The sequence below is a fragment of the Lissotriton vulgaris genome, chromosome 1_1 (genome assembly GCF_964263255.1).
Source record: "Lissotriton vulgaris chromosome 1_1, aLisVul1.2, whole genome shotgun sequence".
Taxonomy (NCBI): Eukaryota; Metazoa; Chordata; class Amphibia; order Caudata; family Salamandridae; genus Lissotriton; species Lissotriton vulgaris.
Genome location: NC_141685.1, coordinates 1,648,992,118 through 1,649,004,642, shown reverse-complemented (window position 1 = coordinate 1,649,004,642; position 12,525 = coordinate 1,648,992,118).

Here is a 12,525-nt window from a genome sequence, read left to right as displayed (position 1 = left end):
CGCTGCACTGAAATGATGTTTCTTTATTGAGAGCAGTTTCGGGCAGACATGGATTTTTCAGGTAACCTGACGCGTTTCGTTGACGGCTGTCAACTTCTTCAGAGGTATTTGTTGCAAGTAGGGGGCTTGTGTGGAATCACCTCCATTTTTATAGTTGCATGGCTTACCCTCTAGTGGATGCTTGGATGCGCTTGCACAGCATGCTGGTTTCGGTAGTTCCACTGCCCTCTCCTTGCTTACTGCTGAGTGTTTCTCTCTCTCTCTCTGGAACCTGAGGTGTCCAGAAGTGTAGCTCCTCTGCTAAAACTCATTTTCAAAGTTTATGGAGGCGACATTCCCCACTCTAGTGTAGGGCGGCTGCCAGTTTCCCTTGCCGTTTTACCGGGTCTGAAGAGGTGTGTCCATATAATTGCGGGAGACTCGGCGCACTATTTGTCGGTGCGGTCTCTGCGACTGGACACCATCGCTTTAATATCAACCAGCGGCTCCCCCCTTCCTCCTCTCCTGGGAAGCCAATTGAGTCGCACACGCTGCACTGAAATGATGCTTCTTTATTGAGAGCATTTTCGGGCAGACATGGATTTTGCAGGTAACCTGACGCGTTTTGTTGACGGCTGTCAACTTCTTCAGAGGTATTTGCTACAAGTAGGGGGCTTGTGTGGAATCCCCTCCGGTCTTATAGTTGTATGGCTTGCCCTCTAGTGGACGCTTGGATGCGCTTGCACAGCATGCTGGTTTCGGTAGTACCACTGCCCTCTCCTTGCTTACTGCCGAGTGTTTGTCTGTCTCTCTCTGGAACCTGAGGTGTCTAGAAGTGTAGCTCCTCTGCTAAAACTCATTTTCAAATTTTATGGAGGCAACATTCCCCACTCTAGTGTAGGGCGGCTGCCAGTTTCCCTTGCCGTTTTACCGGGTCTGAAGAGGTGTGTCCATGTAATTGCGGGAGACTCGGAGCACTATCTGTCGGTGCGGTCTCTGCGACTGGACACCATTGCTTTAATATCAACCAGCGGCTCCCCCCTTCCTCCTCTCCGCGGAAGCCAATTGAGTCGCACCCGCTGCACTGAAATGATGTTTCTTTATTGAGAGCAGTTTCGGGCAGACATGGATTTTGCAGGTAACCTGACGCGTTTCGTTGACGGCTGTCAACTTCTTCAGAGGTATTTGCTGCAAGTAGGGGGCTTGTGTGGAATCACCTCCGTTCTTATAGTTGCATGGCTTACCCTCTAGTGGACGCTTGGATGCGCTTGCACAGCATGCTGGTTTCGGTAGTTCCACTGCCCTCTCCTTGCTTACTGCTGAGTGTTTGTCTCTCTCTCTCTGGAACCTGAGGTGTCCAGAAGTGTAGCTCCTCTGCTAAAACTCATTTTCAAAGTTTATGGAGGCGACATTCCCCAATCTAGTGTAGGGCGGCTGCCAGTTTCCCTTGCCGTTTTACCGGGTCTGAAGAGGTGTGTCCATATAATTGCGGGAGACTCGGCGCACTATCTGTCGGTGCGGTCTATGCGACTGGACACCATTGCTTTAATATCAACCAGCGGCTCCCCCCTTCCTCCTCTCCGGGGAAGCCAATTGAGTCGCACACGCTGCACTGAAATGATGTTTCTTTATTGAGAGCAGTTTCGGGCAGACATGGATTTTGCAGGTAACCTGACGCGTTTCGTTGACGGCTGTCAACTTCTTCAGAGGTATTTGCTGCAAGTAGGGGGCTTGTGTGGAATCCCCTCCCTTCTTATAGTATAATGGCTTGCCCTCTAGTGGACGCTTGGATGCGCTTGCACAGCATGCTGGTTTCGGTAGTTCCACTGCCCTCTCCTTGCTTACTGCAGAGTGTTTGTCTCTCTCTCTCTCTGGAACCTGAGGTGTCTAGAAGTGTAGCTCCTCTGCTAAAACTCATTTTCAAATTTTATGGAGGCGACATTCCCCACTCTAGTGTAGGGCGGCTGCCAGTTTCCCTTGCCGTTTTACCGGGTCTGAAGAGGTGTGTCCATATAATTGTGGGAGACTCGGTGCTCTATCTGTCGGTGCAGCCTCTGCGACTGGACACCATCGCTTTAATATCAACCAGCGGCTCCCCCCTTCCTCCTCTCCTGGAAAGCCAATTGAGTCGCACACACTGCACTGAAAAGATGTTTCTTTATTGAGAGCAGTTTCGGGCAGACATGGATTTTGCAGGTAACCTGACGCGTTTCGTTGACGGCTGTGAACTTCTTCAGAGGTATTTGCTGCAAGTAGGGGGCTTGTGTGGAATCACCTCCGTTCTTCTAGTTGCATGGCTTGCCCTCTAGTGGCCGCTTGGATGTGCTTGCACAGCAGGCTGGTTTCGGTAGTTCCACTGCCCTCTCCTTGCTTACTGCCGAGTGTTTGTCTCTCTCTCTCTCTGGAACCTGAGGTGTCCAGAAGTGTAGCTCCTCTGCTAAAACTAATTTTCAAAGTTTATGGAGGCGACATTCCCCACTCTAGTGTAGGGCGGCTGCCAGTTTCCCTTGCCGTTTTACCGGGTCTGAAGAGGTGTGTCCATATAATTGCGGGAGACTCGGCGCACTATCTGTCAGTGCGGTCTCTGCGACTGGACACCATCGCTTTAATATCAACCAGCGGCTCCCCCCTTCCTCCTCTCCGGGGGAGCCAATTGAGTCGCACACGCTGCACTGAAATGATGTTTCTTTATTGAGAGCAGTTTCGGGCAGACATGGATTTTGCAGGTAACCTGACGCGTTTCGTTGACGGCTGTCAACTTCTTCAGAGGTATTTGCTGCAAGTAGGGGGCTTGTGTGGAATCACCTTCGTTCTTATAGTTGCATGGCTTACCCTCTAGTGGACGCTTGGATGCGCTTGCACAGCATGCTGGTTTCGGTAGTTCCACTGCCCTCTCCTTGCTTACTGCTGAGTGTTTGTCTCTCTCTCTCTGGAACCTGAGGTGTCCAGAAGTGTAGCTCCTCTGCTAAAACTCATTTTCAAAGTTTATGGAGGCGACATTCCCCACTCTAGTGTAGGGCAGCTGCCAGTTTCCCTTGCCGTTTTACCGGGTCTGAAGAGGTGTGTCCATATAATTGCGGGAGACTCGGCGCTCTATCTGTCGGTGCGGCCTCTGCGACTGGACACCATCGCTTTAATATCAACCAGCGGCTCCCCCCTTCCTCCTCTCCTGGGAAGCCAATTGAGTCGCACACGCTGCACTGAAATGATGTTTCTTTATTGAGAGCAGTTTCGGGCAGACATGGATTTTGCAGGTAACCTGACGCGTTTCGTTGACGGCTGTCAACTTCTTCAGAGGCATTTGCTGCAAGTAGGGGGCTTGTGTGGAATCCCCTCCCTTCTTATAGTTGAATGGCTTGCCCTCTAGTGGACGCTTGGATGCGCTTGCACAGCATGCTGGTTTCGGTAGTTCCACTGCCCTCTCCTTGCTTACTGCAGAGTGTTTGTCTCTCTCTCTCTCTGGAACCTGAGGTGTCTAGAAGTGTAGCTCCTCTGCTAAAACTCATTTTCAAATTTTATGGAGGCGACATTCCCCACTCTAGTGTAGGGCGGCTGCCAGTTTCCCTTGCCGTTTTACCGGGTCTGAAGAGGTGTGTCCATATAATTGCGGAAGACTCGGCGCACTATCTGTCGGTGCGGTCTCTGCGACTGGACACCATCGCTTTAATATCAACCAGCGGCTCCCCCCTTCCTCCTCTCCTGGGAAGCCAATTGAGTCCCACACGCTGCACTGAAATGATGCTTCTTTATTGAGAGCATTTTCGGGCAGACATGGATTTTGCAGGTAACCTGACGCGTTTTGTTGACGGCTGTCAACTTCTTCAGAGGTATTTGCTGCAAGTAGGGGGCTTGTGTGAAATCCCCTCCAGTCTTATAGTTGTATGGCTTGCCCTCTAGTGGACGCTTGGATGCGCTTGCACAGCCTGCTGGTTTCGGTAGTACCACTACCCTCTCCTTGCTTACTGCCGAGTGTTTGTCTGTCTCTCTCTGGAACCTGAGGTGTCCAGAAGTGTAGCTCCTCTGCTAAAACTCATTTTCAAAGTTTATGGAGGCGACATTCCCCACTCTAGTGTAGGGCGGCTGCCAGTTTCCCTTGCCGTTTTACCGGGTCTGAAGAGGTGTGTCCATATAATTGCGGGAGACTCGGCGCACTATCTGTCGGTGCGGTCTCTGCGACTGGACACCATCGCTTTAATATCAACCAGCGGCTCCCCCCTTCCTCCTCTCCGGGGAAGCCAATTGAGTCGCACACGCTGCACTGAAATGATGTTTCTTTTTTGAGAGCAGTTTCGGGCAGACATGGATTTTGCAGGTAACCTGACGCGTTTCGTTGACGGCTGTCAACTTCTTCAGAGGTATTTGCTGCAAGTAGGGGGTTTGTGTGGAATCCCCTCCCTTCTTATAGTATAATGGCTTGCCCTCTAGTGGACGCTTGGATGCGCTTGCACAGCATGCTGGTTTCGGTAGTTCCACTGCCCTCTCCTTGCTTACTGAAGAGTGTTTGTCTCTCTCTCTCTCTGGAACCTGAGGTGTCTAGAAGTGTAGCTCCTCTGCTAAAACTCATTTTCAAATTTTATGGAGGCGACATTCCCCACTATAGTGTAGGGCGGCTGCCAGTTTCCCTTGCCATTTTACCGGGTCCGAAGAGGTGTGTCCATATAATTGTGGGAGACTCGGTGCTCTATCTGTCGGTGCAGCCTCTGCGACTGGACACCATCGCTTTAATATCAACCAGCGGCTCCCCCCTTCCTCCTCTCCTGGAAAGCCAATTGAGTCGCACACACTGCACTGAAAAGATGTTTCTTTATTGAGAGCAGTTTCGGGCAGACATGGATTTTGCAGGTAACCTGACGCGTTTCGTTGACGGCTGTGAACTTCTTCAGAGGTATTTGCTGCAAGTAGGGGGCTTGTGTGGAATCACCTCCGTTCTTCTAGTTGCATGGCTTGCCCTCTAGTGGCCGCTTGGATGCGCTTGCACAGCAGGCTGGTTTCGGTAGTTCCACTGCCCTCTCCTTGCTTACTGCCGAGTGTTTGTCTCTCTCTCTCTGGAACCTGAGGTGTCCAGAAGTGTAGCTCCTCTGCTAAAACTAATTTTCAAAGTTTATGGAGGCGACATTCCCCACTCTAGTGTAGGGCGGCTGCCAGTTTCCCTTGCCGTTTTACCGGGTCTGAAGAGGTGTGTCCATATAATTGCGGGAGACTCGGCGCACTATCTGTCAGTGCGGTCTCTGCGACTGGACACCATCGCTTTAATATCAACCAGCGGCTCCCCCCTTCCTCCTCTCCGGGGGAGCCAATTGAGTCGCACACGCTGCACTGAAATGATGTTTCTTTATTGAGAGCAGTTTCGGGCAGACATGGATTTTGCAGGTAACCTGACGCGTTTCGTTGACGGCTGTCAACTTCTTCAGAGGTATTTGCTGCAAGTAGGGGGCTTGTGTGGAATCCCCTCCAGTCTTATAGTTGTATGGCTTGCCCTCTAGTGGACGCTTGGATGCGCTTGCACAGCATGCTGGTTTCGGTAGTACCACTACCCTCTCCTTGCTTACTGCCGAGTGTTTGTCTGTCTCTCTCTGGAACCTGAGGTGTCCAGAAGTGTAGCTCCTCTGCTAAAACTCATTTTCAAAGTTTATGGAGGCGACATTCCCCACTCTAGTGTAGGGCGGCTGCCAGTTTCCCTTGCCGTTTTACCGGGTCTGAAGAGGTGTGTCCATATAATTGCCGGAGACTCGGCGCACTATTTGTCGGTGCGGTCTCTGCGACTGGACACCATCGCTTTAATATCAACCAGCGGCTCCCCCCTTCCTCCTCTCCTGGGAAGCCAATTGAGTCGCACTCGCTGCACTGAAATGATGCTTCTTTATTAAGAGCAGTTTCGGGCAGACATGGATTTTGCAGGTAACCTGACGCGTTTTGTTGACGGCTGTCAACTTCTTCAGAGGTATTTGCTGCAAGTAGGGGGCTTGTGTGGAATCACCTCCGTTCTTATAGTTGCATGGCTTACCCTCTAGTGGACGCTTGGATGCGCTTGCACAGCATGCTGGTTTCGGTAGTTCCACTGCCCTCTCCTTGCTTACTGCTGAGTGTTTGTCTCTCTCTCTCTGGAACCTGAGGTGTCCAGAAGTGTAGCTCCTCTGCTAAAACTCATTTTCAAAGTTTATGGAGGCGACATTCCCCACTCTAGTGTAGGGCAGCTGCCAGTTTCCCTTGCCGTTTTACTGGGTCTGAAGAGGTGTGTCCATATAATTGCGGGAGACTCGGCGCTCTATCTGTCGGTGCGGCCTCTGCGACTGGACACCATCGCTTTAATATCAACCAGCGGCTCCCCCCTTCCTCCTCTCCTGGAAAGCCAATTGAGTCGCACACGCTGCACTGAAATGATGTTTCTTTATTGAGAGCAGTTTCGGGCAGACATGGATTTTGCAGGTAACCTGACGCGTTTCGTTGACGGCTGTCAACTTCTTCAGAGGTATTTGCTGCAAGTAGGGGGCTTGTGTGGAATCCCCTCCCTTCTTATAGTTGAATGGCTTGCCCTCTAGTGGACGCTTGGATGCGCTTGCACAGCATGCTGGTTTCGGTAGTTCCACTGCCCTCTCCTTGCTTACTGCAGAGTGTTTGTCTCTCTCTCTCTCTGGAACCTGAGGTGTCTAGAAGTGTAGCTCCTCTGCTAAAACTCATTTTCAAATTTTATGGAGGCGACATTCCCCACTCTAGTGTAGGGCGGCTGCCAGTTTCCCTTGCCGTTTTACCGGGTCTCAAGAGGTGTGTCCATATAATTGCGGAAGACTCGGCGCACTATCTGTCGGTGCGGTCTCTGCGACTGGACACCATCGCTTTAATATCAACCAGCGGCTCCCCCCTTCCTCCTCTCCTGGGAAGCCAATTGAGTCGCACACGCTGCACTGAAATGATGCTTCTTTATTGAGAGCATTTTCGGGCAGACATGGATTTTGCAGGTAACCTGACGCGTTTTGTTGACGGCTGTCAACTTCTTCAGAGGTATTTGCTGCAAGTAGGGGGCTTGTGTGGAATCCCCTCCGGTCTTATAGTTGTATGGCTTGCCCTCTAGTGGACGCTTGGATGCGCTTGCAAAGCATGCTGGTTTCGGTAGTACCACTGCCCTCTCCTTGTCTACTGCCGAGTGTTTGTCTGTCTTTCTCTGGAACCTGAGGTGTCTAGAAGTGTAGCTCCTCTGCTAAAACTCATTTTCAAAGTTTATGGAGGCGACATTCCCCACTCTATTGTAGGGCGGCTGCCAGTTTCCCTTGCCGTTTTACCGGGTCTGAAGAGGTGTGTCCATATAATTGCGGGAGACTCGGCGCACTATCTGTCGGTGCGGTCTCTGCGACTGGACACCATCGCTTTAATATCAACCAGCGGCTCCCCCCTTCCTCCTCTCCGGGGAAGCCAATTGAGTCGCACACGCTGCACTGAAATGATGTTTCTTTATTGAGAGCAGTTTCGGGCAGACATGGATTTTGCAGGTAACCTGACGCGTTTCGTTGACGGCTGTCAACTTCTTCAGAGGTATTTGCTGCAAGTAGGGGGCTTGTGTGGAATCCCCTCCCTTCTTATAGTTGAATGGCTTGCCCTCTAGTGGACGCTTGGATGCGCTTGCACAGCATGCTGGTTTCGGTAGTTCCACTGCCCTCTCCTTGCTTACTGCAGAGTGTTTGTCTCTCTCTCTCTCTGGAACCTGAGGTGTCTAGAAGTGTAGCTCCTCTGCTAAAACTCCTTTTCAAATTTTATGGAGGCGACATTCCCCACCCTAGTGTAGGGCAGCTGCCAGTTTCCCTTGCCGTTTTACCGGGTCTGAAGAGGTGTGTCCATATAATTGCGGAAGACTCGGCGCACTATCTGTCGGTGCGGTCTCTGCGACAGGACACCATCGCTTTAATATCAACCAGCGGCTCCCCCCTTCCTCCTCTCCTGGGAAGCCAATTGAGTCGCACACGCTGCACTGAAATGATGCTTCTTTATTGAGAGCATTTTCGGGCAGACATGGATTTTGCAGGTAACCTGACGCGTTTTGTTGACGGCTGTCAACTTCTTCAGAGGTATTTGCTGCAAGTAGGGGGCTTGTGTGGAATCCCCTCCGGTCTTATAGTTGTATGGCTTGCCCTCTAGTGGACGCTTAGATGCGCTTGCACAGCATGCTGGTTTCGGTAGTACCACTACCCTCTCCTTGCTTACTGCCGAGTGTTTGTCTGTCTCTCTCTGGAACCTGAGGTGTCCAGAAGTGTAGCTCCTCTGCTAAAACTCATTTTCAAAGTTTATGGAGGCGACATTCCCCACTCTAGTGTAGGGCGGCTGCCAGTTTCCCTTGCCGTTTTTCCGGGTCTGAAGAGGTGTGTCCATATAATTGCGGGAGACTCGGCGCACTATTTGTCGGTGCGGTCTCTGCGACTGGACACCATCGCTTTAATATCAACCAGCGGCTCCCCCCTTCCTCCTCTCCTGGGAAGCCAATTGAGTCGCACACGCTGCACTGAAATGATGCTTCTTTATTAAGAGCAGTTTCGGGCAGACATGGATTTTGCAGGTAACCTGACGCGTTTTGTTGACGGCTGTCAACTTCTTCAGAGGTATTTGCTGCAAGTAGGGGGCTTGTGTGGAATCCCCTCCGTTCTTATAGTTGTATGGCTTGCCCTCTAGTGGACGCTTGAATGCGCTTGCAAAGCATGCTGGTTTCGGTAGTACCACTGCCCTCTCCTTGCTTACTGCCGAGTGTTTGTCTGTCTCTCTCTGGAACCTGAGGTGTCTAGAAGTGTAGCTCCTCTGCTAAAACTCATTTTCAAAGTTTATGGAGGCGACATTCCCCACTCTATTGTAGGGTGGCTGCCAGTTTCCCTTGCCGTTTTACCGGGTCTGAAGAGGTGTGTCCATATAATTGCGGGAGACTCGGCGCACTATCTGTCGGTGCGGTCTCTGCGACTGGACACCATCGCTTTAATATCAACCAGCGGCTCCCCCCTTCCTCCTCTCTGGGGAAGCCAATTGAGTCGCACACGCTGCACTGAAATGATGTTTCTTTATTGAGAGCAGTTTTGGGCAGACATGGATTTTGCAGGTAACCTGGCGCGTTTCGTTGACGGCTGTCACCTTCTTCAGAGGTATTTGCTGCAAGTAGGGGGCTTGTGTGGAATCACCTCCGTTCTTATAGTTGCATGGCTTACCCTCTAGTGGACGCTTGGATGCGCGTGCACAGCATGCTGGTTTCGGTAGTTCCACTGCCCTCTCCTTGCTTACTGCTGAGTGTTTGTCTCTCTATCTCTGGAACCTGAGGTGTCCAGAAGTGTAGCTCCTCTGCTAAAACTCATTTTCAAAGTTTATGGAGGCGACATTCCCCACTCTAGTGTAGGGCAGCTGCCAGTTTCCCTTGCCGTTTTACCGGGTCTGAAGAGGTGTGTCCATATAATTGCGGGAGACTCAGCGCACTATCTGTCGGTGCGGTCTCTGCGACTGGACACCATCGCTTTAATATCAACCAGCGGCTCCCCCCTTCCTCCTCTCCGGGGAAGCCAATTGAGTCGCACACGCTGCACTGAAATGATGTTTCTTTATTGAGAGCAGTTTCGGGCAGACATGGATTTTGCAGGTAACCTGACGCGTTTTGTTGACGGCTGTCAACTTCTTCAGAGGTATTTGCTGCAAGTAGGGGGCTTGTGTGGAATCCCCTCCCTTCTTATAGTTGAATGGCTTGCCCTCTAGTGGACGCTTGGATGCGCTTGCACAGCATGCTGGTTTCGGTAGTTCCACTGCCCTCTCCTTGCTTACTGCAGAGTGTTTGTCTCTCTCTCTCTCTCTGGAACCTGAGGTGTCTAGAAGTGTAGCTCTTCTGCTAAAACTCATTTTCAAATTTTATGGAGGCGACATTCCCCACTCTAGTGTAGGGCGGCTGCCAGTTTCCCTTGCCGTTTTACCGGGTCTGAAGAGGTGTGTCCATATAATTGTGGGAGACTCGGCGCTCTATCTGTCGGTGCGGCCTCTGCGACTGGACACCATCGCTTTAATATCAACCAGCGGCTCCCCCCTTCCTCCTCTCCTGGAAAGCCAATTGAGTCGCACACACTGCACTGAAAAGATGTTTCTTTATTGAGAGCAGTTTCGGGCAGACATGGATTTTGCAGGTAACCTGACGTGTTTCGTTGACGGCTGTGAACTTCTTCAGAGGTATTTGCTGCAAGTAGGGGGCTTGTGTGGAATCACCTCCGTTCTTCTAGTTGCATGGCTTGCCCTCTAGTGGCCACTTGGATGCGCTTGCACAGCATGCTGGTTTCGGTAGTTCCACTGCCCTCTCCTTGCTTACTGCCGAGTGTTTGTCTCTCTCTCTCTCTGGAACCTGAGGTGTCCAGAAGTGTAGCTCCTCTGCTAAAACTCATTTTCAAAGTTTATGGAGGCAACATTCCCCACTCTAGTGTAGGGCGGCTGCCAGTTTCCCTTGCCGTTTTACCGGGTCTGAAGAGGTGTGTCCATATAATTGCGGGAGACTCGGCGCACTATCTGTCGGTGCGGTCTCTGCGACTGGACACCATCGCTTTAATATCAACCGGCGGCTCCCCCCTTCCTCCTCTCCTGGGAAGCAAATTGAGTCGCACACGCTGCACTGAAATGATGCTTCTTTATTGAGAGCAGTTTCGGGCAGACATGGATTTTGCAGGTAACCTGACGCGTTTTGTTGACGGCTGTCAACTTCTTCAGAGGTATTTGCTGCAAGTAGGGGGCTTGTGTGGAATCCCCTCCGTTCTTATAGTTGTATGGCTTGCCCTCTAGTGGACGCTTGGATGCGCTTGCAAAGCATGCTGGTTTCGGTAGTACCACTGCCCTCTCCTTGCCTACTGCCGAGTGTTTGTCTGTCTCTCTCTGGAACCTGAGGTGTCTAGAAGTGTAGCTCCTCTGCTAAAACTCATTTTCAAACTTTATGGAGGCGACATTCCCCACTCTAGTGTAGGGCGGCTGCCAGTTTCCCTTGCCGTTTTACCGGGTCTGAAGAGGTGTGTCCATATAATTGCGGGAGACTCGGCGCACTATCTGTCGGTGCGGTCTCTGCGACTGGACACCATCGCTTTAATATCAACCAGCGGCTCCCCCCTTCCTCCTCTCCGGGGAAGCCAATTGAGTCGCACACGCTGCACTGAAATGATGTTTCTTTATTGAGAGCAGTTTCGGGCAGACATGGATTTTGCAGGTAACCTGACGCGTTTCGTTGACGGCTGTCAACTTCTTCAGAGGTATTTGCTGCAAGTAGGGGGCTTGTGTGGAATCCCCTCCCTTCTTATAGTTGAATGGCTTGCCCTCTAGTGGACGCTTGGATGCGCTTGCACAGCATGCTGGTTTCGGTAGTTCCACTGCCCTCTCCTTGCTTACTGCAGAGTGTTTGTCTCTCTCTCTCTCTGGAACCTGAGGTGTCTAGAAGTGTAGCTCCTCTGCTAAAACTCCTTTTCAAATTTTATGGAGGCGACATTCCCCACCCTAGTGTAGGGCAGCTGCCAGTTTCCCTTGCCGTTTTACCGGGTCTGAAGAGGTGTGTCCATATAATTGCGGAAGACTCGGCGCACTATCTGTCGGTGCGGTCTCTGCGACAGGACACCATCGCTTTAATATCAACCAGCGGCTCCCCCCTTCCTCCTCTCCTGGGAAGCCAATTGAGTCGCACACGCTGCACTGAAATGATGCTTCTTTATTGAGAGCATTTTCGGGCAGACATGGATTTTGCAGGTAACCTGACGCGTTTTGTTGACGGCTGTCAACTTCTTCAGAGGTATTTGCTGCAAGTAGGGGGCTTGTGTGGAATCCCCTCCGGTCTTATAGTTGTATGGCTTGCCCTCTAGTGGACGCTTAGATGCGCTTGCACAGCATGCTGGTTTCGGTAGTACCACTACCCTCTCCTTGCTTACTGCCGAGTGTTTGTCTGTCTCTCTCTGGAACCTGAGGTGTCCAGAAGTGTAGCTCCTCTGCTAAAACTCATTTTCAAAGTTTATGGAGGCGACATTCCCCACTCTAGTGTAGGGCGGCTGCCAGTTTCCCTTGCCGTTTTTCCGGGTCTGAAGAGGTGTGTCCATATAATTGCGGGAGACTCGGCGCACTATTTGTCGGTGCGGTCTCTGCGACTGGACACCATCGCTTTAATATCAACCAGCGGCTCCCCCCTTCCTCCTCTCCTGGGAAGCCAATTGAGTCGCACACGCTGCACTGAAATGATGCTTCTTTATTAAGAGCAGTTTCGGGCAGACATGGATTTTGCAGGTAACCTGACGCGTTTTGTTGACGGCTGTCAACTTCTTCAGAGGTATTTGCTGCAAGTAGGGGGCTTGTGTGGAATCCCCTCCGTTCTTATAGTTGTATGGCTTGCCCTCTAGTGGACGCTTGAATGCGCTTGCAAAGCATGCTGGTTTCGGTAGTACCACTGCCCTCTCCTTGCTTACTGCCGAGTGTTTGTCTGTCTCTCTCTGGAACCTGAGGTGTCTAGAAGTGTAGCTCCTCTGCTAAAACTCATTTTCAAAGTTTATGGAGGCGACATTCCCCACTCTATTGTAGGGCGGCTGC